Source organism: Cuculus canorus, chromosome 3 (genome assembly GCF_017976375.1).
Source record: "Cuculus canorus isolate bCucCan1 chromosome 3, bCucCan1.pri, whole genome shotgun sequence".
NCBI classification, from domain to species: Eukaryota; Metazoa; Chordata; class Aves; order Cuculiformes; family Cuculidae; genus Cuculus; species Cuculus canorus.
Window position 1 is genome coordinate 32,459,955 of NC_071403.1, and position 12,921 is coordinate 32,472,875.

Consider the following 12,921-nt stretch of genomic DNA (forward strand, 5'->3'; position numbering starts at 1 on the left):
TTCCATATAATTTCCTTAGGTTCCCATGCTTTTCTTATTTTCACTCCATGAAGATATGCCCTTGAATCTTCCCAGTACGTATGGTTAGGAACCTGGAACTGCAGGCCTTTGTCACTGCTGGGGGCATTATGATGGTCATAACCACTGCTTCCCATTCAAAGTGTTACGCTGACTACACTGTTCCAGTGCATGTATTTTAAGATCCCCTCTGTAAGTTCCTCCTTTCATAGGAGTCACAGGCAAACCATAGCAATTTACCTTCCCTGCAATAATGGTGTTACCCAGAGCAAGGTGCCTGGGAGGAGATGGACTTTCCTGCAGGGAAAGAAGTCTTAGGAATTTCTAAATTCCTTCTTCTTCCCGTTACTGATCAAATCCAACAATCTTTCCTTTGACAGAGAGTCCGAGAAAAACACAGGTTGCATATTACTGAAGGTTTGATGCAGATTAAGGGGAAAAACAGGTTAAACAAGGCATAATAGACTTCCAGAGCCTCTTTATTCCACAGAGAATGCTCACCAGGGGCATACACTGTAGAGGGAGAACATCCTGGGGAGATCATATGAAAAATCCTGTTGTTGAAAAACATGCTTCAAGAAAAACGGAAAGACAGATAGGTGCAGCTGTTATCAATCAGCTCTTTAGAAAGCAAATTTAGGAGTTGTGGAGCAAAAGAAACAAGCCTTCCCTCAGGCTCAAATTTCTCTTTGGAATTTCTCAAATGTCCATGGCCTCAGAGCTGTAACTCCCAGTCCCTGCAGCAAAGAGCAGCTACTGCCGACCTCTTTACCAGCTTGGCAACCCAGCCGGGGAAACCAACAAAGTTCTGACTCCCTGTATAGGGACCATACTGGCTGCACAAGAAAAGACACAGTTGCCTCAGTAGTACATTAACAACTTTAGCCCAATAATCTAACAATCCAACAGAATGTTGATCAATTCCTGATTGTATATGTACTCAGTCATCAATTTTCTGTTTGTTTGCTTTCAACAAGTATGTTTAAACTACAAAATTAACTTCTGGTGAACTTGTCTACAGTACCAATGCAGCTTTTCTCCCTGAGAAAGGAAAGCTGCAGAATATATTACCACTACACCGAGTGCTCATGTGCTAATGTTAAAAGCAATCATACCCCAGCATTTTCCTTAGCATAAGAACAGGTTTGCTTTGTTATGACAAGGATGACTGAATAGCAAAAGTTTCTGCAAAAACACTTGCATCTAAAGCTCAAGCACATGTCCTTGTACAACATCCTAGTCCTTAGGGCCCTCGGTTCTGGCTTCTAGCTCCCTCCTCATTTCCAGCTGCCCCAAGTATTGATGCACTTCACCTCTAACTCCAGGCAGCCCAGTCTGCTTTGCCCTTTACTTGTCCTTCCTAACTTATGGCAGGAAATGTGGTTCCCACCACTCACTGCTCTGTTACCGTGCTGCCCTGGCAGTTCTTGCAAGGAGAGCAGAGCCTGAAGTGATGAACTCCCGGGGGTGGAGAGAACCTCAGGGGGAAATGCTCTAGCCAGACAGAGATTGCATCCACATTAATATTTTGTTTTGGAAGAGCTTTTGTTCTGCACATCCATTCCTAGAGGCATGCATTGTGTGTGGCAGTAAGAGGATCCTCCAGCAGTACCCCTGCGTCAGTGCTGTATGTTCTCATTGCTTCCCAAATGTGTCCTTGCATTCCTGGATATTCTCAAACCCTCCCTCAGCCTCTGGACTCTGACCTCAAACCAAGGAGAATTCAGTAATGAATGTAGTTAATTTGAAACTGATTATTGTTTCTAAGGTCAATAATGGGAAAACTGACTATCAGCAAACAGCCCTCCCAAGAAACACAACTCTATGGGGATCTAACATTTCCCTTCACCAAACAATACCATGGTAACTAACTGGATGTTTGCCTACTCAACCTGCCAGCCTACTGCCATGCTTTCCCTATTGCTTAAAGCAGGCCTCACAAAACCCAAACTAAAAACATGCAACAGTTACAACAGCCTGCTTATTTCACTCAGACTAGGCTTAATAGGATGTGTTACTTGTGACCTTTAAGAAAATCATCCAAATTCACCTTGTATTTGCTGAAACAAATGTTGCTTCTTTTTGGTTTCTGCGTTTGGGCAGCAAAGGCTAAGTTTCACTATCCAGACTTCAACAAAAAACAGTCAAAGAAAAATGTAACTACTGCGTATCTTCCTTGATCAGCCAAGGTTTACCTCATGGACAAATATGCCCATTTGTATTCAGAGGATGCAGACTCAGGATGTGTCCAACCTATTTCCCTACCACAACCTCGTCATCCCCCGCTTCAGATTCCTCTGTTCCCCAGGCACCACCCTGATTCATAATCTCAAGAAAGTAGGAGATGCTTGATGATCTTGCAGACCTGCACGACGACTGTTTTCTCTGCGGATTATCCAGCCCAATTGATTGCCCACTGTCTGGTAAACAGGCTAGCATTGCGAACTTCTATAGCAGGAATGCTATTTGCTTATCTGTCATCAGAGTGGCTCTCACTTTGGAGTCTCTTTGATGAAGGCCAGGGCCAGTACCTCTTCAGCATACAATTTCCTTTATGTGGCTTTCTTTGTTCTGAATTTCTTCATCCATTGCTAAGTCATCCAATGTCTGCAACACACATGGTTTCACCTTCTGGTGTGTGTTTTTTCAGCCCCAGAAACCTTAGTCCATAGTGTTAATTTTGTTTTTCATTCTCCCCAAAATATCATCATTCTTGTCCCATCACTAATCACCATTTCAGAAGGAGTTGCTTAAGTTCCACATGTATAAAAGACACAAACCAGAAATGTAAGGTAACTTACTTTTTACAGATCTCATGCTGATGGCAGAAAGAAAACTGCAAAGTATGAATTTAAAAGAAGAACTGTATTTTAGAAAACACTGTGCAATGCAGAATTGTGTGAAACTGATTCTAGTATCTCGACACTGGAAAAATCTGCACAGAAATGCAGCACAAGTTAGCACAGGGATACCTCCTCACATTTTGGTGTGGTTCTACCCAGTACAACCAACTTGGGTGTGTCAGGCTGAGCAGCTATGTATAAATGTATTCTGATTGTCGCTGTGTCAGCCGTTGCAGGCTGACAGCATACCTTCTCGTGTAGTCATATCTTTTAACCTTGGGATTGTCAGTTACTCTGCATTGACTTGAAGTCTAGAGAACTAGCTCAGATGCAGACATCAGTACTGCACACATCTAAGGTTCAATAATATGAATTCCAGTGCTGATGCTGTAAAGATGGAAAACAAATTCTCTCAGATCAATGTTCAGCAGGGGTCTTTGTTGCCTTTCTTTAATTTTTTTTTTTTCTAAGAAACTTCCTTATATTTTCTCTCTGGTAAAGTTGCATCAATCTTTTGATGCCTGAAACAGAAAAGCATGCTTCTATGCTACTGTTTCATCCAGCATTCATGTGATATTCTTGGCAGCTAAAAAGATATATTAATAAATTATTCCATAGAATATGATTTATTATAACATAGTTTGTAGTGTTCCTGAAAACATGTAATAAAAGTGTTGCTGCACAGACAGTTCAGTTCTCTGCTTACTCTTCCCCGACTGGCCGTATAGTTTCCCTTATGCCTGCTCTTCTTATTCTCTCCCAGTAGAACAAGCAGAACCTTCGGTGCATCTAGAAATTGAAATGAATCCTTGTCTAAAATAGGTTGAGTGATTCATGCCCTAAACTTACCTGTTCTTCTACATTGACCACCAAGGGAAGCCCTAGGTGACACATCTTAGTTATTAACATCTGCATTGCATATGCAAAAGTTAAATGAGATTAATTTCTCTGGTAATGTCTGCAATTGTTTCAGTCATTTCATAGCAGAAATGATACATACAATACCTTCCAAAGAGCTCAAATACATGTTTTTTTGAAAGTAAAGAAAGGACTTGAAAGTTCTTTGACCAAAGGAAAATATCAATCAGCTTTTTCACATATCTTTTTACCATGGAATGACAAACTCATGTTAAAAAACTGTCTTAAAACTTTCCACAGTGTAAATCCAGACAGTTGAGAAGAATACACCAACAGTGAAAGGTGTAGAGATCTGGAGCAAAAAGTCTGAGGCAGAGGAAACAGGCAAAACCTGGAAAAAAACTTAGTGAGAGTCTATGTAAAGAATATCTTCTAGTTTTCTTGTAAAAATGCAATATGGAAAGTTTCTCAAACTAAAATATATCCTTTTTGTAGGCTAGAAAATTAAACTGAGAAAACAGTAAAACTTCATCACTCTATTAGTCATGCCAAATGACATAGCATTAGCATGCTGAATTACATTATTTTCCTGACATAAACAGATCTGGATACAAACAAAGATAATTAATAAAGATAAATAAATAATAAAGAGTCCTCAGCACAGGAAGGACACTTACCTGTTAGAGCAAATCCAGAGGAGGGCTACAAAAATGATCAGAGGGCTACTGCACCTCCCGTATGAGGACAGGATGAGAGAGTTGGGCTTGTTCAGCCTGGAGAAGAGAAGGCTCTGAGGAGATCTTATAGCGACCTTCCAGTACTTAGAGGAGGCCTACAGGAAAGATGAGGAGGCGCTCTTTACGAAGAAGTGCAGTGACAGGACAAGGGGGAATGGTTTAAAGCTGAAAAGGTGTGGATATAGATTAGACATTAGGAAGAAATTCTTCACGACGAGGGTGGTGAGGCACTGGCACAGGTTACCCAGGGAAGCTGTGGCTGCCCCATCCCTGGAGGTGTCCAAGGCCAAGCTGGATGGGGCTCTCAGCAGCCTGATCTGGTGGGAGGTGTCCCTGCCCTTGGCAGGGGGTTGGAACTGGATGATCTCTAAGGTCCCTTCCAACCCAAACCATTCTATGATTCTGTGAAATAAATTCTTAGAGTACCAGTCTAAATCTTGCCATTTTCCCTATAAAACCAGAGATTGAAGAGATTGCCTCAATTAGCTTCTTGCTTTAAATCACAGAAAAAAACTTTACAATTTGAAGAACTAATTTGAAGTTAACTTCTCGTACTCCAGCTGTGTTGGGTCAAGCAAATTGGTACTATACTATCTCCTACCATCATTTGTGTATGTCACCCTTACTACAAGAAACAAGTTTCCTCATTAGTGGCAATTTTGAAAATAGAATATCCAGATCAGACAAAGTCCTTCAGTTGGAAGGCCTTGAACACCTTGCTGAAATATGAATTAAAGAGATCAAAGAGATGGTAGGTAAAAGAAGAAAAGAGATTTTTTTTTTTTTGCATACAATTAAGCTATGTTATATGTTGCAAGTACTAAGTTAAAAAAAAATCTAATTATTATGATTAAACTCACTGGGTTGCTTAAGATGTGCCTTTTTTCATAACCAGGCAGCATATATTCTGTAGTTGCAGACAGAATGAAATCACTATTAGGAGACACTCTGTTGATCAAATGACAAAGACTCCTACACTTGCAGTTAGTAGTAAGAGTATGGAAGTTCAGTGCGTGTCTTCTACCACAGCTGGCCTAGCTGGTGCACAAAATTCACAGCTGCAATCAAATACGGCTCCACAATTTAGACCTCAGCTAATATTGCAGCAACATAGAGGGAGGGGTAGTATTAAACCACTAAAAAAATATTTATGAAAAATAAGAGCACAAAGTACACTCTAGTTTAATCAAGGACTAGTGATCCACAGCAAAAAAAATAGAGTGCCGTCATGAAAAATTCCTATTTTTTGCCAGCACCTTGTTGGATGTTATGATCATCTCCAGTTATGTACAACTCTGTGTAAAAGCTTTGGCATTCCAGTCTCCTAAACAGCTGGATTACTTTTTTGTTTCACCCAAAAATATGCCCCTCTATCATGATTTATGTTAGAGCAATTTTCAGAAATTAGTCATGACCTTTGCTTAAAGGTTTTATTTTTGAATAAAAGAAACAAGCTGACACCAGCTTAGCTGCAGCATTGTCAACAGGGAACGCCACTACAGAGAGCCTTTAATGATCCTGTCACGTAGAGTATAATAAATTATTTCAATTGTAAACCAGGCAATTATACATTAAATCTAGTATCTACTCCTCTTTGTTATAAGAAAGCTTTTTCCTGATGTGGATGAAATATAACACTGTGCATAAAGACATATAAAGAGCCATTCTGGTTTTATCATATCAGTATCGCTCAGTGTCTCATTTAAGCTTTCTATTTCTATTCATGCGATAGCCTCATGTTTTCTTTTGGCTTCAGTGTCAGAGTTTTAAAATTTTGAATATACACATTAACAAATGCCCCAGAGGTCAAATCCCTATTTATTAATGTTGAAATCTCATTATTTTTTAACAAATCTCATTAGTTTGAGACCTAACTGGTGATTTTTTATGCTTAGGCTTATTAAAATTGATAATGCTATAACCAATGTAAATCCCTTCCTTATATAAATGAACAATTAGAAACAATGTGAGCAATTACAAGCTATATAAATATTTTTCCATTACTTTTTTGATAAATATGATGACATTTTCCCTGCAGAAGTTTGATTATAAATCAATCACAATCAGATGTCTCTGCAGAAGTGGCAAACATAAAGAGGAGACAGCCTGGCTTTCTTCTGTCAGGTCAATAAGGAATGAACATGCTTTACCTCTGAGACAGACTAAGTGAAAAAAAACAGAAATACCATTTTAAACTGAACTTTGGATATACCTATGCATTCTTGGGAGAAACACAGCTTTTCATGTTTCAGTTGTCTCCCCGAGAATCCTTTTGGATTTGAGTATAGGCCTCGTAGATGGGGTCATAAAAAAGGAGGCATCTTTGTTTATTCTGTATAAATAAAACTCCTCTGTGTGGTGGGCATCCCACCCTTCCCAGGTTAGGTCCTTCAAATAAAGTTTTCTATGCAGTCCGGTTTGAGTATTTGAAAAGGTGAAGCTTTGTCTTCCCCTTAAAGCATAACGAATCTTTGCATTTTTTTCTCAGATAAATAATCTGTTTTCCCTTTGCCTACTGCATCTTTCTTGGGTTAGCTGCTTACCAGGTGATAATCGAGAGGTCTCAGATATGAACTTTTAACAATCTACATCAAAGAAATGAGACGCAGAAGCTTTAATAAAGATCTCATATGCGTTCATTCTGTATTTAACTACAGGACGTGCCAAAGCGATGGAATAATTTAACTAATATATCTAATTTTTTGTAATGTTTCTCTTATTGTCTCACTGTGGGTGGGTGAAGGGGAGAGGGTAGAGCAGATGAGGACAAAACTTTTATGTTTTAATCTTTACATTGTGAATTACATACATTATTGCATTTAGTGCATTATATTAATTAATCAAAAGCATATGAAAAAGTGGGTAGGCATGATAGTCTGCCTAACAAAGAGGAGTTGACACTAATGACAGAAGAGGACTACAACAGATACAAACCAATTTTGTTAGGTCAAAATTGATTGGGGAGAAAATGGTAAGAGCTTCTAATGCAAAAGTAAGCAATAGTTTCAATTTCAAAAGGACAAGCTGTGACAAACAAGGAGATTTGTGAAGTCACATACTGAGAAATTCAGATATTGAAGAAAATATAATTATGTGAAAATAATAAAAGTACGTGTACTCTCAAGAAAGTGGGGAAAGTAGGGGCATCAGAGCTAGTTAAATAGATAACCACAAGCAAAAGCCTGAACATTTACAAAATGGCAAAGAGGATTAAGCACAAAGGAAATGTTATCTGTGGGATCAAGAAAAGGAAGGACAAAGTGAGTATTGCCAAAAGTCAAGCTGAGTTATACTTCCAAAAAGATACGAAAAGCAAACAACAAAAAAGATTCTTCATCTTCATAAACAAAAGACAATAAAGAAAGAACTGTAGCACTATGAAATATGAAATGGAGACAGATGGAAGATAATCTTGGCAAAAGATAAATTGCACTTCACTATTGATCTTAAACGAATACTTTGCCTTGTTTTTTAACACGCACAATGACTGATCATGGAAGCAAGCAGTTTAGATAATGGCAAGAGTGTGTGGAAAAGCATCGTTCAGAACAAAGGTGGAGTAGAACTCAAGAAAATGATTGCAGCCTGTTCAAGAGGCTGCATCTTCTCCACCCCACTCCTGAAAGGAACTGGCAGGTGAGCTTGTGGGTCTACTGCCAGGTGAACAGGCAGGACCATATTTCACACCTATCACCAGAAAGGTGGTTAGTACCAGCAGTGGTGTTTTTATAGCCCATCACCATCATCTGGGCCTGCAGAACACACAGAAACTACTAGCAATGACAACTTAGGCCAAAACTGAAATCCCTAGCCTCTTTATTTCATCTACCTTTTCCAAATGTAACTGAGTGACTTCTATTTGCTAAATATTTGCTTTTGAATATGTAAGCTAAACTTTGAGAAGCTTCAGTAATTTCATGCTTTTAATAAGGCATAAAATACACTGTCCAAGTATTAAATGTATACTACTTCTACTATTACAGTTTAACTTACACAGAATTTTACAAGACTTACTTGTCGAAACTTCCTCTTTTAATTTTGTGTCAGCAATTGTCATTTGTCAGGAAATAAACTGTGTGGCAGTACTACACTTACACTTACCAATTGAATCTGAACTAAATGTAGAGGAAACCATAATGGCATCCTGAAAATGATTTCACAGAAGGATAATTCTTTGTATTTACTTTCCTCACTTAATTTGAAGGCTACTTGCCGGCTGTACACAAAAAATTCCTTTATTCAGTAGGAAACAACCATATGAGGTGTTTGCAATCACTATTTTTGAACTAAAAATAACTCGAGTCACTGAAAGATTGTTGCTGCTTGTTATTATAATGACACAATTTAGAATTTCTGTCTTGCCAAAAAGCAGCCCAGTTTTGCTGAGAAATGCTGTTCCATGACTTCTGACTCTTTGAAGTGTGAAGTTGGCAGTGGTTGCTGTCCTCTCTGTAAGCAGAAATCTGAGAAGCAGAGCAAGTAAATCAGAACATGAATGGGGGAGCAGGGTCAGGTTGGCAATATGAGATAAGCACTTTTGGTTTTCAAACAGGGGGAAAGCCTTGAAAGACACGTATTCTCTGTGCCTACACCAGCTCTGTAGCGACTTGCTTTTCTGTTCTTTCTGTAGCAACCATCAAAACAATTAAGGAAGACAGCAGAAGTGCTCCTCCTCACAGCACTTTTTGCTTCTCACCGTCACATACCAGGGTTGCACAGAATTAGCAAAACATAACCTCTACATAAATATTTACAATAAACATTCTTCTTCACAAAGAGTGAGCATGACTCTTTGCTGCCCATTGGGTAGAGGGCTGCTAAAGGTCGCCTTATTCCATCTTCGAATCTTCATTTTTCTTGGCAATGCCTCTCATGTAAGTTGGCAGCTCTAAATTGCTTTGCTGCCACAGTCCCCTATGGATCACTGGAGCAGCTCAAAATAGCTGTTCAAAGTGAGGAAACCTCTACATGAGGAGTATTCCCTACGGAGAAATTTCAAGAACTCTACAGTCCCTTTGTGCTACTGGGAAAGCGTAAAGAGATTGGATAAGAATACAGAATTCATCATTGTCTCTTCTATACAATAAAACATTGATATTTTCTCATCTTTCTTTCTGGACTTGAGTATTTGTTCACATCCAGACTACCCTATTCAACAAAATGGGTAAGAGTAAAGATTGTTTCATGCCAACTCTGCAAGACCTATGCTCTGTAGGAAAATGGGGAGCAGCTCTGGTACCATACAGCCTCACATCCTGTTTGTGACTGCTCCCAAGCTTTGCATGGCATGCAGGAACTCTGAACTGCTCTGGCTGTTGGGTTTGGTTACACATCCAACATAAAAGAAATGCAAAACGGAGTTGATACAGTTACAACAGTTTTTTACTACACACAGTTTCCTCCTGTGCACAGGATAACGTACCTGGCCAGTTACAGCCTGTTGCACCAGCAGATTACTAGAGGAACCAGATGATAAACAATTTTCAGGCCTGTATCTCACAGTCATATGATGATACCTGAGCCTTCCTGTATTCCCAAACCTTCCTTCCTCCAGATTTAAACGTTGACAAATTTAAAAACCACTCTAGTTAAATTAGTTCAACTCCTTTGAATGGGCATTTTCAAACCTACTAGTTCTTCAGCTCCTGTTCTGCTCTCTCTTTCTGGGTAATCTCAATTGTAAACATGAATTCAGCAACCATCTTTCCAACGATGACTCACAGAACCTCCCTCTAATCCACAACAATCTCCTTCTGTCCTTCCTGAAACCTCAGCCTGTCGCTCAGACAATACTTTGTTCATGTCTAGTTGTCAGTCCAGTTCAAAAAAGAGCTTTCACTGTTTTCCTCCTTTCTCTCCTTCACCTGTCTCATATGTATCTTTTGGCAATCCAGTCTCTCATGAAGAAAGGCCTGCGGCCTTCGGCATTAATATAAACCTCTTTTTAGATGTTCCTACTCATACTCTCTGGCTTCAAATATACTACATCACCCTGCTACTTTTCTCACTTCAGACAAAGCACTTGTCTTAGTTTTCAAATTCTTTCACTGCTTCATCTTTCTCAGCATCGAGATCATTTCCCTCTTCATGTCAGCTGGTGATATTGGGCTGTATTGTCCCTTGTTAATCTTTCAAACAAGTACTGCACATCATTCCATGGGTTATCCTCCACACTGAGCAGCTTCCTAGAAATAAAAAAGAATTGACTTAAATTTTTTTAATCTCATGCACCTCTGCAGAATCTAAAAACATTCTTATGGGTGACAGACGTGCGTTAAACCCAAGAGACAACAGTCACAGCTAGTGGGTTAGGCCCACTCAGAGTAGCGTATGGTAGCAGATGAGAAGAGATGGAAGTTCTGAATGGAAAAAGACAGAGAAAGCACTAGTTGAAGGGGACAGACAACAGCACAGCCAGACATCTGGAAATGCTGGAGTTTGAATGCAAGTGGCCCAAGACAGGGGCTGAGACCACACTACAGTCAAAGATGAGGAAGTCAGAGAGTTCATATGAGATAGGATCCAAGACAAGTAAAAGACACATCTGGCTGGAGCAATGTCAATTGCTTGCAATCAGCAGAACTGAGTACCTGACTGAAAAAGAGGGACTAATGTTAAACTAAGACAAGACAGGACTAGGAACTTGTATTACAGATCCAGAAACAAGGATGAGGTAGCTAGTATTACAATCAGTCAAGGAATATGGCTAGGCAGAGTCTACAAACTCTCAGCTGTAGTTTCATAAGCACTTAAGCCAATATAACGCATCGTGGCTATTGATATGAGTGGTCCTGCACTCCCCATTCATAATTCCTTGTGCATGCCCAAGCACAACCTCTTATTTTTACCAACACGAGTGTTTATGTAGCCGGGACATGAAATGGCTTGGGCAACTGATGCATGTTAAAGCTGATCACGATTAAAAACTATTAACCATTATTAAAATGAAGTAGTTCACATTAAACCTGATGCAGTCCACCACATAGCCGCAAAGTGCTTGTACTGGCATAAAGGAGGCAGAACGCAGGAAGAAATAAACGGTTGAGGACTGAAGACCTCCTTTTTATGGCAGCAACAACTTACACTAAGTTAACAAAACCCCAGTGAAACCACCGTAGTGGAGAACATGTTTCTCTGCCAGCTATAAGGCTCTGTTACGGGTGCACACAACAGCAACTAGCCACTTAGGCAATGATTCACATCCAGCTGCCTTGGGAATGACTCACTGGCTCAATGAGTCACTCCTCGCTGGTGGACAGAGCCCACTGCCTATTATGTTGCCTGATACTATCTCACTGTCTCCTAGTAGGGACTCATTCATCCGTCCTCAGCCATCTGCTGCTGCTTGTCCCATGCTTTATATTGTAAGCTCTTTGGGGCAGACAGTATTTTCTGTTCTTCGTTTGTTTAGTAGTGAGGCTTTCCTTGTTCTATGAAGAACTGATAATATTGGACTACAGGATATTATAATATTGATGGAAAAAAAAATGTTTTAAACGACCAGAAAGAATAGTTTGCAACAATTTGTTCTAAATACATATACATACATATATATTCACACGAGCAGATGCACCCACTTGTCCCGGCAGCAGCTTTCCCTCAGGTGGGGCACGCACGGCTGCGCATGCCACCCCGGTCCGGCTGCCACACGCACACTCAGATGGGCACAAATAACTTGTCACTTCTCAGTCACACATGCTCAGCTCCTGGAAGAGAAGAGGGGAGCACAGTTCCAACGCTGCTAAGCCTTCTCTTTACTAGCTGGTAATACACGTTGAGAGAGCACAGAGGGGAAGAGGTGCTAGGTGCAGAGGGAGTATAGAAGGATAGAACAGTTAGGGTTGGAAGGCACCTCAAAGCCCATCCAGTTCCACCTCCCACCAGACCAGGCTGCTCAGAGCCCCATCCAACCTGGCCTTGAACACCTCCAGGGATGGAGCAGCCACAGCTTCCCTGGGCAACCTGTGCCAGTGCCTCACCACCCTCAGCGTGAAAAATTTCTTCCTAATGTCTAATCTAAACCTACCCCTTTCCAATTTAAAGACATGCCCCTTCTCCTGTCACTCCAAGCCTTTGTACACTCCCTCTCCAGCTTTCTTGCAGCCCCTTCAGGTACTGGAAGGTCACTGTAAGGTCTCCTCGGAGCCTTCTCTTCTCCGGGCTGAACAACCCCAACTCTCTCAGCCTGTCCTCATACGGCAGGTGCTCCAACCCTCTGATCATCCTCGTAGCCTCCTCTGGACCCGTTCCAACAGCTCCATTTCCTTCTTATGTCGGGGTTCCAGAACTGGACACAGTATTCCCGGCAGGAGTACTACAACCATGCCAGGGGCTTTGTCCTCGGGGTGTCTCCTCGCTCTCTCAGCGCCACGCTCAGCCCTGCTCCGCCCCCCCCATCGCTCCCCAGGGCGCTGCCCCTGCCGCGCCGCCGCCCGCGCTCCCCGCGGGAGGGGCGGGGCTGCGGT

The 12,921-nt window shown here is 40.9% G+C and overlaps 1 long non-coding RNA gene across 1 annotated transcript; it reads right to left on the minus strand.

Annotated features, from left to right (window-relative positions):
• Positions 1 to 5,955: 5,955 nt before the first annotated feature.
• On the minus strand, positions 5,956 to 12,817 carry LOC128851727 (uncharacterized). Its single transcript, XR_008449133.1, has 3 exons — positions 12,483 to 12,817; positions 12,004 to 12,162; positions 5,956 to 10,641 (listed from the first exon to the last, which is right to left on the minus strand). It is a non-coding gene; the product is annotated as an uncharacterized LOC128851727 (long non-coding RNA).
• Between the last annotated feature and the right edge of the window lie 104 nt (positions 12,818 to 12,921).